The sequence below is a fragment of the Pleuronectes platessa genome, chromosome 20 (assembly GCF_947347685.1).
Source record: "Pleuronectes platessa chromosome 20, fPlePla1.1, whole genome shotgun sequence".
Lineage (NCBI taxonomy): Eukaryota > Metazoa > Chordata > Actinopteri > Pleuronectiformes > Pleuronectidae > Pleuronectes > Pleuronectes platessa.
In genome coordinates this window covers 15,335,086-15,347,640 of record NC_070645.1, presented here as the reverse complement: position 1 = coordinate 15,347,640, position 12,555 = coordinate 15,335,086, and the positions used below count along the sequence as shown (strand labels likewise).

The following is a 12,555-nucleotide window of genomic DNA, read 5'->3' as shown; positions in this document are numbered from 1 at the left end:
TTAGCCCCTAAGGATGCTGAATGTTTGCGCCCGCAAAAATTCAGCATCCTTAGGGGCTAAAAGAAGTAGGAGTTCAATCTTGCCTTCTATTTTTCTTCCACAGATGGCGACATCATTCTGAAGACCCAAGCCTCCCCTGTGTTTACGGATGACGATGTCACCTTGTGTTATCAGCATCAGAGCGGCAAACACAAACAAACCAGCTTCTTTAAAAACGGAGCATTGATTGACTCTAACAGTTCGTCCGGTTCAGACCGAGTCATAAAGATGACTCTTAAGAATGTGACACGGGAAGATGAAGGCTTCTACAGGTGTGCGTCAGACAGCTGCAGAGTCCAGAGAGCTGGTTATCAGTGAGACCGGACAGAGGTCAGCTGAACATCATCACTCTGCTGTGTATTCTATAGAAGTGGATCAGTGTCACATATCAACTGTTGTTTCTTTTAGGAAACTTCACATCAGAGGAGACTCCAGCCTCCACTGTTATTTTTCTTATTCATATACATCTACTTGTTTTGGAGGAAATACTCAATATTAATCAACACATTTTTCATTATTGAGTGAAGCCTTTTGGTTGTCTGGTTCTCCTCCTGCTCTGTCTTTTCATCAAGGTCTAATTTCATCAGGAAGATCCCTCAGGATCTAATGAGATGAAAGAAACTACAATGGGACTCAGTAGAGCGCATATTCACCAAGGCCCAGCAGTCCCCTTAAATACAATCAAGCCGCACCAAATTTCACACACTCATAGATATCAGTCCTCTACATACGGCAGATTTTTTTCATTAAGGTCCAAGAATTATTCCCTAGGAAAACGTTTTAAAAGCACAATGTTAAAGAAAGAGTTAAAAAATGACTGGATCAGCTTAATACCAAAATACAGTGGGCCCTTTCCTGACACTTACTACATCTGTCTGCCAAGTTGATTGGAAATCCAATTGTTGTTGTTATTATAACAGTTTTATTTATTTAAACAAGTATTATGTCGTCTTGATCAGGTTCCTGGAAATGGATCATTGCTTCATGTGGGGTTCTACTTCTGATCGTCATTCCTTTGACTGTTTGGCTCGTTTGTCACTACAGGTTAGTATTTATAAAATCTTCATCCGTCTTGACTTCCTACTTTCTACTGCATGAACGACAAGCCCAACAGGTGGTGAAGTAAATGATTCACTGCCTATTGTATTTTCTTGAAGGTACCAGAAGTTCTGCACTTGGAGCTGCTGGCCTGTTTCCAAACAGGAAGTTCCAGCAGGGGTGCTTCCTGCCACCAAGTTGGATGTGACGGAGGTGCAGTGGGACCTGTCCTGGATGGAGATGTCCAACCTGTTGGAAAAGGATTCTTATTGTGGCACTTAAAGGGAAACTCTCTTCTGAAGCCCAGAGACTTAACTATTGGGTCAAACCTATGAGAAAGCTCAGTCAGTGCTGCAATTTGTAGTATTTGATGGTCACATGTCAAAATAGTGCTACCTGATATATTTTTGAATTGAATTAAATGAGATGTTTAGGATTTATAAGGATGACTACATTAGCTGATGGTGCAGATTTGATAGCTTCCAATACAAATGTTATTGTTTCAGTTGTCACATTTGTCAATGTCAATACTCTTGCACATTTAAATGTCTCTCCTTTGAGTACATTTTGAAACTAAGAATCGTATTTGTTATATCTTATTATCTAATCATTAATATAATTGACTGTTCTAAATCATTTTACATGTATCATTTCTCCTGTGTTTGTTCGAGGTTCCATGTTGTTTGCTCCCTTTGAATCGTTATTTGCTATTTCTTGTCGTCAAACAAATGAAGTTCATATATTCCAACAGCCTCTATAGCGGTCAAACCAGTTAGGCCTCATTGATAGACCATGTTAGCTACCAATTTGTTGCATTTTGCATTAATAGATCACTACAAACAGTACACGTCTTCTTAAATAGACCTAAAATCTACTTTAGACAGAAAGATGTTGAGGATCTCCAGTACTAAGAATCTAAAACAGTAAAAATTAACTCTGAGATGTTTTTGAAATCCGACCTTCAAAATCATACTGTCATGCCATGTGTAAGGTAGGGCAGTCGGTGGATGAACAGAATGTGTGTCCATTCATCGTTGAGGAAGATATCAGGAAGTCCTACTGACAAACATTGTTGTGCATTTTAAAGAACAAAGTATTTTTCATGTGAGAGAACAAGCATTTCAATGAAAACTAGGGCTGCGCAAAATGATCAAAATGTCATATCCTCTTGTAGAAGTCATTTCATATCCAGTTAATCATATGTATTGTAATTGGTCATCAGTCTCCGTGATTCTTTAGGTTTTGTTTGAGCTCTGAGTTGTATTACTCTCATCCATAGACACCTATGAAGGTATTTTCTGCTGCAAAACACTTGTGCAATGGAATTTGTGGTTGTAGAAAATCGTCTTATCTTAAATATTCTCCATACAGTGTGACATGAACCTCTTGGTAAAATAAATTTAAACTATTTAAGTCTGAATTTTGTTTGGAAATATCCTGGGTTGTATAATGTTCACATGTTCGTTTGTGATGAAATACTGCGGCTAAGAGTTACACGACGAAATGAACAATGTATTTTGTTTCATTTATTACATGCATATGTTAATGTATATAAACATATATGTAAATATATATTGTATATATATATATATATATATATAATATGTATATATATATATATAAATACTAAGACAAGAAGGTGATAAGACAGGAGCCATTAAAAAAATTAAAGATCAGATGCTGCAAGAATGACGCAATTAAAAGTCCACCAAAATGAAACGTCCTGTTTTTATTTACAGAAATAAATGATCGCAAAACTTCCTCATCAGTAGGTGGTTATATCACCATAGCAACCAGATGCTAAGATTTGAAATAGAAGATTATTTTGATTGACAGGGACACTCTCTCAATACCTCCTTTGATGCTTTGATGAGCAGCATCAAAGTTGGTATTTTGATAGGAGACCTCTGATTGGCTGTTGATTGCTTTAAATACTGTTAAATTTTAAGACAGCTGCTATTGCACTCTGACCTTGACTGAGGTAAGTCATGTCTCACTCTCTCTCTCTGTATTTACCCAGCATGCTAACCAATACAATTCAGGCTCATTATTCAAGTTTGAAATTAAACCACTGTATAATATGAAGCTTCTGCTGTTACATGTTGATAATGTGCGGTTTTCTGTTGCTTTTATGACAATTGTGAAAATATTGTTGCTGGCTTCTTTTGTGTTTTCTGCTGCTTATCTTAATGAGTGATATGTGTTAACGTGATGCTAAGTAGCGTTAAGTCGCCGAGGCCAGGAAGAGCGAGGCATTGTGGACAAAACACCTGTAGCACCAGGAAATGTTCCCATTTCACATCTTATTCTACCAAACGATGTGTTTTGTAACATTGGGAAGATTAACCTTGGTGTTTAACTTTAGTATTTAAGATAAAGTAAAAAAACAACAGCTTCCATCATCAATTCAAATCAAAGGGGCTTGGTGCCATGGTGATTGATGAGGGAAGTTTTATTTCCCCAAAATATTTACTGGTGATTTTTTGGTTAATGTGTAGTTTGAATGTGTTGAAGGACAAGTTGACGGAAGCTTAAGTTAATGCTAGGAGCACATTACATGAGGTGTGTAGCTCCTTTAAGGAAAAAAACAATCCCTCTCTATTGGGTCTAATGTTATTTCAGAGAAAACTTTTCTGGAAGGAGCATCAACTTGCATAACTTGCTCACACGGTCCCATTTTTTTACTCTCACAAATTTCAAATATATCTGTGTGTCCGGCAAAGTCTTGGAATTCTCCCGATGTCTTTATTTCACAGATAGGACTTATAGTTTCTGAATTATAGTTGTTTGAGTGGTGCACTCAGAGTTTAGATTTCTCTCTTCCCAGTGAGGAGAGAGCGAGTTGCATTCAGTTGAGTTTCCATGGCAACCAGATACCACACGAGCAGAGAGGGGGAGTCTCTCTCCTCTCTCACTCTCTCTCTCTCTCTCTCTCTCTCTCTCTCTCTCTCTCTCTCTCTCTCTCTCTCTCTCTCTATCTCTCTCTCTCTCTCTCTCTCTCTCTCTCTCTCTCTCTCTCTCTCTCTCTCTCATCTCTCTCTCTCTCTCTCTCTCTCTCTCTCTCTCCCAATCTCAATCTCTCGCTTAAACCAGCCAGTCTGTGTCTCTCTCTCTCTCTCTCTCATTCTCTCTCCGTGTGTCTCTCTATCTGTGTCAATTGTTTTATATTGAATGTTTGATTGATCAAATTCACCTAAATCTTACACACTATTTCATCCTGTCACCTGCAGACATAAAGCCTTTTGACTTCAAGTTCCAGACAAGAGCAGAAACTTCTTCGGAAAACAGTGCATCAACTCATCCAACAGCTTCTTCAAAAGATACATCTACTCTCTGTGGTGAACCATGGAGAAACCAGATATTCTGAAGATCCTCAATGACGAACTCCTCACAGCCTACAGGAGGATTAATGCTCTTAAGGAGGAGGTGTGGGCAGCTGCAAGACCAGCTTCAAGACAGAGATGAGTTCATAAAGATGGCGGTGGAGAAGGAGAAGGAGAAAGAGAAGGAGAAGGAGAAAGAGAAGGAGAAGGAGAAGGAGAAAGAGAAGGAGAAGGAGAAGGAGAAGGAGAAGGAGAAGGAGAAGAGGAAGGATATTGAGGACCGAGACCGAGAAGGAGAATGAGATCCAGGCCCTGACGGAGAAGGTGGAGCAGCTGGAAAACCAGCTGAAAGAGAAAGATGTTGTCATAGCGAAGGAGGTGAAGAAACGGCGCGCTCGCCTCAGGGCCTATCTGGACTGCCTTGCTGAGCTAACTGACTGTCAGGCCCAAGGTTAAGCTGATGGAAGCAAGGCTGCACCAGGAGCCACCCCAGCCTGATACAGGATGTAGCAGTGAGGTGGAGGTGGAGAAGGAGAAGGAGATGGAGAAGGAGAAGGAGAAAGAGAAAGAGAAGGAGAAGGAGAAAGAGGAAGGAGAAAGAGAAGGAGAAAAGAGAAGGAGGAGGAGAAAGAGAAGGAGAAGGAGAAAGAGAAAGAGAAAGAGAAGGAGAAAGAGACGGAGAAAGAGAAAGAGAAGGAGAAAGAGAAAGAGAAGGAGAAAGAGAAGGAGAAGGAGAAGGAGAAGGAGAAAGAGAAAGAGAAGGAGAAGTACAAGGACAAGGAGAAGGACAAGGAGAAGGAGAAACTTGTGACGATCTACAATGTCGAAATCCTCCGAGCCAACAGGAACATTTTGATTCTTAAGGAGGAGGTGTGGCGGCTGGAAAACCAACTTAAAGACAGAGATTATATCATAAAGATGGCGGTGGAGAAGGAGAAGGAGGAGGAGAAGGAGAAGGAGACGGAGAAGGAGAAGGAGAAGGAGATTAAGATTGAGACTGAGACCCGAGAGGGAGATGGAGACGGAGACGGAGAAGGAGAATGAGATCCAGGCCCTGACGGAGAAGGTGGAGCAGCTGGAAAACCAGCTGAAAGACAAAGATGTTGTCATAAACGAAGGAGGTAGAGAAAGGGCAATGCTCGCCTCAGGGCCTATGTTGACTGCTTGGCGGAGCTCACTGACTGTCAGTCCAAGGCTAAAATTCTGGAAGCAAGTCTGCACAAGTGAGCAGTGAGGTGGAGGTCAACATGGAGAAGGAGAACGAGAAGGTGCTTGCTTCAGGGCCGAAAGGAGACGAAACTGCAGCAGGAGAAAACTCCAACTATGGGACTGAGCTACAGAAAGGAGGAGGCCGGAGATGAGCTGGAGGAGAGAGATGAGGTGGAGAAGCCCCCGCCCTCACCCTTTTTCTACTCCTCAAAACAAACCCCTCCCCTGTCCCCCTTTGTACATATTTGAAATGATCTAATGATGTGTTATAAATATGTTAAACTTTTTGAATAAAAATAACTAGTATAGTAACATCTACCTCTGTCTTTCTGAATATACACACAGGATTCATTGATCAATTAACACAGTGTTGGAGTGAAACAAATCAGTGTGATTCATTTAGTTTGCTACTATTCATATGAACACAGCAGAGCATAGACAAACAATGTTTCTTAACTTTTTTACATTTGGTCAAATCTATATATTAATTATGACAACAATACAATAATAATACTATCATCTCATCTGAGGGCTCACCCATCACACTGACCACGCCCATCTGACACGCACACACACTCACGCACACACACACATGCACACACACACACACACACACACACACACACACACACACACACATACACGTACACACACACGCATACACACACACGCAGGCACACACACACACACACGTCATTATCATTTATATATTTACTGTATATATACACATTTATTTCAATTTATTCATGGTTGAGGTCAATATCAGATCAGAAGACATGTTCATGGCCCTGAAGTCAATTTAAAATGACATGTAGCATGTTAGAGTTATAAATAACTTGTCCATGTGTAAAACAATAGTTTAATTAAAAAAAAAAAAATCACAATAATTATTTTGGGGGGCTGAAGCACATTTTAGGGGGGCTTCAGCCCCCCTAAAACAGGCCTAACGACACCCCTGCTTGAGATAAACTCGACAATTGTACTTGCTGTCCACAAAATAAGAAATAAGAAGCTAACAGGCTTCCGGGGGGCGACTGTCCACCGATATCGAAAACTGTGATTTCATTTTCTGCTGCTCTCTAAAAAAAGCGTTTAGTGAACGAGACTCTTCACGCAGCGGCCATTATCACACGTGCTACAGTATGTTTTGCTTTTGAAAGCAATGAAAGAAGCCTCATTAGGATTCACCAAAGGTCATCCATCCTGGGGAAAATGCGCCACTGTGACTTTAAACAATCGCTGTGGGCCATTTTAATATCACGCTATTAAACCGTGCAGAGGGGGGGGTACACAGGCCGGTGTTTTGCTGGGGGAACACTGGGAGGGCATCTCAACCCCCAGTTGAACCATAGCGTGCGTGGCTTATTTATCCCCGTCCTGTAAAAAGAAGACTGCAGCTGCCTCGTATAAAACGGCAAACAGTTAAACTACTCGTACGAATCAATTCTCGAATGGACGCTGAACATTAGCCACAGAGGCTGAGACAGTGGGGGGACAGACAATATGGGCGTGACTCTGCTGTGTGGAAACATCTGTTCAGGCTCCGATTGGCTTAGACTTTCTTTAACGTAGATATATTTCCAAGCTAAAACCAGTTTGAGGGCTTTTTGTGATTTGTGTTTTTATTATTTCACATTTTTTCGTCAGCAGTGTTTCGTGTGTGGCTCAGACGAACACTTTTAGTCTCGACGGGGCATCCTGGTTAAACAATGACTTGTACACACAAAAACAATATCACACTCCTCTGTATTTCCATCCTCTGCTCTTTAATTAACCCCTTCCCTTCTCGCTAAAGTGCATCCCTTGACAGTCGTGCTCTCCAGACTCGCTCCTCCTCCCCTCTGCCCTTGCTCTTTCCTCTCGGCGCGTCACTAAACAGATCCTTTAGAATCCAGTTGTATGCGTGACGCTAATACCTCCTGACACATTTGTTCACCGACTCTTTATCATTAATAATTATGCAAAAGAGGCGCGTTCGCAGCCGAGCAAAAGAAAGCAATCTCGGTATGCAAATGGCTGAGGTCCCGGCGGAGTGTGGGCGATTAGATGCGTGTTGATAAACTCACTTATGATGAGTGACAGTGAGCAGGATTGAAGTCGCGCTGGTCAGCACGGCCGCAGACAATGATGGAAACCAATGCCGTCCAAATGCCAGGGTATCCCCAGAAGCATGATGGGACAGGGATGAAACACTGTAAAATGTCACCGCGGCTGCTGCGCGCCCATTAATAACCAGAGAGAAGGAAGCGAGGGGGGTAACGAGAGGAGATGTGCTCCCTGATTGAAGGCTTTTCCTTTTTCTGCTCAGCCAGATGTCGGCCCTCGCTGCGACTTTACAGTTTCTGCTGTTCGCGTCCCAGAATCTCTTCAACAAGATCGACCTGACCGTAAATACGATAGATGACCAGGAATCACCAGGAATCTGTAATTCCTTCTCTAGCTGTGTGAGTTCTTAATAACATACAACAGTCACCCAGTCTCAGCTGTCAATCATGATGTTTTCTCACCATTAAAAATAATGTCACACCAGTGTGATAAAAAACAGACTAAAATGACACAATACATTTATTTGACATGTCTTATCGACTAACGCGGAGGAGGCTGACAACCTATACTGCTGCCAGCCACCAGAGGGCGATCATGATGATTTGGCTTCACTTTTGGCAGCCGTCATGTCGTCCATCTGTATCTACAGTCCAATGATTGTACAGTTGCAACTTAAGAAAGTTCTCAGCGAGTAAAACTTTTGTTCTAGAGCAATGTGCAAAAAGAGCAGTGCACCAAATGAGAAATCCCTCAGCATTTTAGAACATATTACATTCATTATTTATTAAATGATCCTTCTAAATGCATATGTGACTTTGCAATAGTCAGATATGAAAATGTGAAGAAACTGATTAAACAGTTTTGGGTTCTGGGCCAAGCAGTTTGTGGAAAGACAAGAAGAAACAAGCTCTTGTTGTTATTTATTCCAATGGGAGCTCCGATGTTGTGCTGAGTTAAGACGCTGTAAATCAGTTTTTTATCTTGTGTGTGTTGTGTGGAGTCACATATCACATTGGATCTGGCTTCCATGTTGAGATTCAATAAAACGTGCATCAAGCCACGTTTTTGTGACAACATGGTGGGCGCCCGCGTCTCAAACCTCAAATCACAGCTCAGGCACGAGGACGCGGAACTCTTCAGGCGAGATCAATTTTCTCAGGATCAGCATTTTGATGAACACAGTCAGGAGAAGAGGAACAGAGACACTAGCCGCGAGTGCCAAGTTAAAAAGCCTGTTTGTTTCTCGAGGAGATCAAAGGTATGGAGGCCTTGGACAGACATGAGAGACGCAGCCTCTGCAATCTGCTCTCCATTCACTCCCAACAACACCAGCGAAAAGAAAAACAAGGCTCTTCTCTTTGGGGAAATCCTGGAAACCGTCCCAGACAGTTTTTCAAACAAGCAAACACTCTGGGATCTCCCAACCCTCTCCACGGGGAAAGGACATGTTTGTCAGCATGTTGAGCGCTAGCATTGAAAAGTTCAGCGATCAGCAGGTGCCTTTCTTGGTTTTTCTTCGAGTGCCAAAGTACTGAAGAACTAAAGCGCCAAAGCACCTCTCGAACCCGGATCCAGAAACTGGACGTGAGCAGAACGGCTAAGCAGCTACTTTATTTGGTTTTAATGGACCGGGCAATTATTTTTTGAAGCAAACAAATAGATCTGATTAAAGCTACAGTCAAGTGCACTCACACAATCCAGCATGACATGATTTTATAATGAAAATGAACTAGACTTGTTGAGTTAGCCACAATATATGAAAGGGATATTTCACCCATGAGGCTGTTAGAGGGAGAATGTATATCAGCTCAACAACTTCTTTGTTCTACCTCTTAGATAGATGGAAAGTTTGCCTTTGTACTTTTACCACTAGCTTCACTTTTAGATATCTGTTTGTGTTTAGACTCCTCCACTAAAGCCATAGGTTAATGCTAAGCTAACTAGCGGCTGGCTCCAACTTCATACTGGACATTCACATGCAAGGTATAAATATTATTTCTAACTCTGCAAGAATTAACACATGTCCCGAAAAAAGTATTTTCTAGAAACTGGCCTGTGCAGTTAGTCTTTAGTCTCTGTATTGTTAATTATTGTCCCAAAAGTTGTGATCTATGGTTTATTATACAACCTCTGAACTATGCTTTCATTTTCTTTTTGGCTAAATGTAATCTCTGTTTACTGAACACAACAGATCTTTATTAATCCTCATCCCCCTGGTGGCTGCAGCCTGGGCTACGAGATCTCCACAGACGAGCTACTGGCTTCACTTGAGATGCATCTCCTTTACAAGACCTGCATGAATGCGGGAGTGCGTCGGCAGGAGCGCGAGCCAGCAGTGATTACAATGAGCCACAGGGAGATCATCAGAGAGTGGGCAGGAGCTGTAAGACTCACTGAGGTCCGGGGCTGAAAAGGCCCACTCAACGTTCTTGGCGGCATGAAGGGCCCCAGTGAGGGACCTGCACTGTGGGCGCTTTAATCCGCTTGTTTCAGGATTCACGGGCTTTGAGGCGGCCGCACGTCACAACTCTCTCTCATCAGGTGTTTTTTCATTTCATGCTTGTGACTTTTAACTTTTGTGTCGCTCCCGCTGTTCCCCCTGATTTTTCCCAGTTTGGCCGTAGAGATTTGGTCTGGGCGACGCCAGGCGGGGGTTTGGTTTGTCCTGTTTCCTGGTGGCATCATGATTACAACACGGCGTCTGGCTCCTTTGCAGTCATTTATATCCCTGTGATACGCCTGCGCTCGCTAACAACACCCAGATATGCTGATTTTGACGGATCTCGCTCTAGAGACTTATCTGAGCTTAAGCAGTAATTTAGAAATCCCTAAATTAAAAATCACTTTGAGTTAAACCAAGCATCCAAAGGAGGCAACACACAGTGTCTAATTTTGTGACTTTCTCAGAATGCATTAATCCTCCCAAATGGGAGCTGACAGGATATCACGTGGCATCGTGGCGCACCAGATACCTCAGGAAGCAATTACCATGAATACATTTTCTAATAAACTTGTACCCATCAGATGATAAGCAATTAAACATGCGTAATTATAGTTTCCATACAGTCATTTCTAAGCTGATTAGGTTTGTGTGCTTTACAACCTGAATGGGGGAATATTAATAGGGCTTTGGTTTGGTGTTGCTGGTTAGTGGTGGCAGCTCATCAGTGAATCATATGCAAATGAGAACTCAGGAAGTGCATGAAGCCTCATTCCCGGCTATTAGAACTGTCAGGGGAGGGAGGAGCATGTCAATGGGGCGTGCGCACACACATACAGACACACACACACACACACACACACACACACACACACACACACACACACACACACGACTTAGCATTCACAAAAAATGTTTAGGAAATAATATATTCTCTATACATACCATGTGTATTCATGTGTGTGCACCTCTCTGTTTTCTGGTAATAGAATCATTTTTATACTTTCTCTCAAATCCATCAAATGTTTATTTCTTCTTCTGTTACAGCATCTTACATTTTTTACTGATAACCAAAATAATCTCTGGTTGCAGAAACTACACCTTAGGCTGAAATACAGATGTTTTCAGTTTAATTACAATATTTATTTTAGTCCCATTTTCTAATATGGTCATGTCCATAGTTAAGATTATTAATGATTTATAAATGATTAATCTATCTATTATAGATCAGCCATTTATAGCAATTTTTTCTTTTATTAATAGGATAAAACCTAGGGCGTCCAGGTGGTGAAAAACCTCTTCATCATTCTTCTCACCTGCTGATTAATAATGTGCACTTATACAATTTAGCACTTATTTAGAACTACGTCTTTTAATAGATTATTATTTATCAACAATTATAAGTCGTATGTCGGATACAGAGGCTGATGCGTAAATAATAAAGGAAAAGGAAGTTAAGCAGTTGTAATAATGTGAAATATGACAGATGACTTTGAAATGTCCTTTTATCTTCAAACAACTACATTAGAGTGTGTTGTAAATAATACATGGAAATTCTGTATAAGGCTTATTAAAGATAAAAATGGGTAAATTAAAGCAAAGTGTTACTGATTATAGTTTGAACCATTTTATAAATGACTTTTTCTGGTTTCTAAAAGAAGGTGTCAGGCTTCGTGGTAAACCCACATGTTTAGATTCCCTATAACTCATTTTCAAAACATATGTAAACTATGTATAAAATGACTTATTTCACATGATCATGAAACAAATTAGCTCCATGACGAATAACAATGATTTCCTGGGAAGCATTATCAATATCCAACGTTAAATTCCAGGTGCTATTCAAATACTTGGGTATGAATAATTTAAAATATCGCAAAAAGCTTAACTTCAAAAAGCTGACCTTACTTCAAGTGACAAATGCATTAAACTAAAATGAAAAGCACATTTTTTGAGGAGTCATTGCAAACAAGTAAGCTGCCCATCACATCCTTCAGCAGGCCCTGATCAAATTGGACTGTGCAGCCTCTGGAGCCTCCTCCTCTCTCTCTCTCTCTCTCTCTCTCTCTCTCTCTCTCTCTCTCTCTGTCTGTCTGTGATATTGCGAGAGGACCTCAGTGTCTGGAATACATGACTGATTTCATTTGGAGTCCCAGCCACTCTCTCCACCGACGGAGCCGCTGAACCAAACATTTCATCTGTACCAACCTGCGAGTCTCTCCCAGATGGAAACCCTCAGGGAGCATGATACTGCTTTTCTTTGTGACTTGACTAAGGCTCCCGCTCAATCACACGCCTTTCATTGTGAGGAGCAGCTGCCCCCCCCCCCCCCCCCCCGCCTGTTTGTGTGTGAGCGAGCCCAAATAACGTTCAACACCAGACAGCACAGCGGTATTATAATCTGTTTGGATTTATTATCAATCTGAATGATACTTTTCACACAAAATATATAGTTCTCAT

The 12,555-nt window shown here is 41.4% G+C and overlaps 1 long non-coding RNA gene across 1 annotated transcript; it reads left to right on the top strand.

The window, feature by feature from the left end:
* Nucleotides 1-1,524, top strand: LOC128425571 (uncharacterized). Its single transcript, XR_008333159.1, has 3 exons — nt 1-369; nt 448-1,083; nt 1,197-1,524. It is a non-coding gene; the product is annotated as an uncharacterized LOC128425571 (long non-coding RNA).
* Nucleotides 1,525-12,555: the final 11,031 nt, after the last annotated feature.